Raw genomic sequence first — 2,631 nt, forward strand, 5'->3', positions numbered from 1 at the left:
GGCTCTGGTACCATCACCACTGAACCAGGTGAAGCCCTCCTCTCTCTGATGCGTAGCTTTAAAACAGTCCACTAGTTTAAAATCTTTAACTAAACCCTGCAATAAAACCGATGTCTTATCTACTTTAAAATCGTCTGCCCTCCTTCTATCCTTTTGGGTTAAAACACAATTAAAATCTCCTGCTAAAATGAAGGGCACCCTACCTAGCATGTGGGGCTGTATGTCTTCTAAAAGCTCATGTCTTTTGTTTTTGTCCGTAAAACCATAAACGTTAAGAACATTAAAATCCCTATCTAAAACAGTCAGATTAACTAAAATAGCCCGCCCATCTCTCACCACCGTGCTCCCCTTTACCAAGATGGTAGGATTGTTAATTAAAATGGCTACCCCATCATTTTTATTAAAATTGGATCCACTCCAAATGGAGGGTCCGGGGGTCCAAAGCTCTTCCCATCTTCTATAATTTTTTAAAAAGGGCAGAGAACACTCTTGCAATAAAAACACGTCTGACTTAAAAGTTTTTAAAAAGGATAAAATGCTCTGTGCTCGTGTGTTGGACCTCACACTTCTAACATTTATGGTTGAGATTGTGAGGGCCATGAGCAGTATAAGGTTAAAAGACATGAACAATTAGTAAAATAGACAATTAAAAGAGATAAAACTTACCAATCACGCTGATTAAAAGACAATAAAATCCTTTAAAACTCACGTGTGGTCTTGTAACACTTCCTCATCCTCTCGCCCATGGTAATTGGGGGTGGAGTTAGGGGAAATGTCTGTCGCCCCCAAAGCCACAGAGTCAACCTCTTGTGGTTCTGTAGGCGATGATGTTGTTAGCTTTATGTGCAGAAATGAGACCTCATTTGGAGACTTGAGTGGCCATTCGTGGTTCAGACTGTCCATTTCTGAACCGTCTGATCCACAGACCACTCTTTGTTTCTTCTCTGTGTCAAACAGAGGAGAGTCTGCAGGCCTTTTCTGCACCTGAGCATTTGGGAGTGAAGCATCACTTGATGCAACACTCACCTCTGAGACGGTGAGGAGAGAGGAGGTCGTTTCCTCTCCCTTTTCCATTCCTATTGGTTCATTTACCTCCTCTCTCCCCACCTCCACCGACTGTGACTCCGCCCCTGGGGCCGCCCCACCTTCTTGGCATTGGTTGGGCTCTGAGGTTGGCTGAGCGGCGTCAGCTCCCGCCAAAACCTCAGGCCCCGCCCCTTCTCTTTGTTCAAAAACCAGCGTGGTCGGTGGGGCGGCCATTTTTTGACTTTTCAGTTTGTTTGCAAAGCTCTTTGGGCAGTCTCTGTAGAGATGGTTTGATTCACCACAGAGATTGCACCGCCTGCCATTGGTACATTGTTCAAAACTATGTCCAATTTCTCTACACTTCCCACGTATAATTTCTTGGCATGCTTCTGCTAGATGCCCAAACTTGTTGCACTTTCTACAGAGATTGGGCATGCCTTGATAATGTATGTAGCCCCTGTTCTCTCCCAGCACAATCATTGAGGGCAGATGTCTCAGGCCCTGGAAGCCCCCGGCATCTTCCCATTGTTTGATGGGGATCCGCCAGGAGCAGTTCCAGATGCCATCCTCATCTAGCACCTTGACAGGCTGTCCACGAACAGTGCAAAATCTTCCCAGCCATACACAAATGTCTTCCCCAGTCACGGTTTCATTAAACATTCTGACAATCACAGTTTTAAGTGTGTTGTCAGAAAGTTTTTCCACAGTGAACATGGAGAACTGGTCTTTAACAGAATCAAACTTTTGCCAAAAATTACTTAGGAGGGAGGCAGCTTTAAAGCTCACATCAAAACCCTTGTTAAGGGGCAGAGTCACAATGCAATTCAAGTCCTCGGGTCTAAAATTTAAAGTTTTTTGAATTAGCTTCCTGGAGAAGTCCAAGCGGGACAACTCCAGGAGCTTTCCGTTCACATTTTTAAAGTTAAAACGCACGCTGTGGTGCCTCCGCATGCCGGCACGAGCAGCCGACATGGTGGAGGCACCAACAGCTCTCTAAAAACACACAACAATAAAACAAGCCAAATCAATAAATACTTAAAACCTTACCTTAAAAGACTTCACGAAACGCGCAGCCAATGTACCTCCTAAAGGTTGTGTGGTGCACGCTACGATAGCACCCACCAAAAAAACCTCCAAGAGGCGATCGCTGTCACAGCCGCGTGGCAAGAGCAAATATAGCACTGATAAGAACAGATACTACACTTGATCTTAGCCAAAAGGCCGAGAAGCGATACTCATAAACTGTCAGCAGTAGGCGCGGCAATCTACGGCACATTTAATACAATTATGGCAAGCAGAACATGTACTAATTTTTAACCCTAAAGCCTCAGGCACATCTGCTGACAGACAGACAAACAGACAGACAGACAGACAGAGAGACAGACAGACAGACAGAACATTTTAGGCTTAACTAAGAGCTGTTGGTGCCCAAAAACAAACTCCAAACTTGAACATGGCAATGAGCGTAACTATAGGCCGCTGGTGCCCAATGGGGTACTTTAAAAAAAGCCCCTGTTTTAGAGACTTTTCCGACCAAGTCAGTGTAGCCACCATCCCCCATTCAGAAGTTCAGGCAGGGATTTTGACCGACCAACAATAAGCAGC

At 45.1% G+C, this 2,631-nt stretch overlaps 1 pseudogene; it reads right to left on the bottom strand.

Moving 5' to 3' along the window:
• Positions 1 to 2,113: 2,113 nt before the first annotated feature.
• LOC130215063 (U2 spliceosomal RNA) lies at positions 2,114 to 2,259 on the bottom strand (annotated as a pseudogene).
• Positions 2,260 to 2,631: the final 372 nt, after the last annotated feature.

This window comes from Danio aesculapii, chromosome 2 (assembly GCF_903798145.1).
Source record: "Danio aesculapii chromosome 2, fDanAes4.1, whole genome shotgun sequence".
Lineage (NCBI taxonomy): Eukaryota > Metazoa > Chordata > Actinopteri > Cypriniformes > Danionidae > Danio > Danio aesculapii.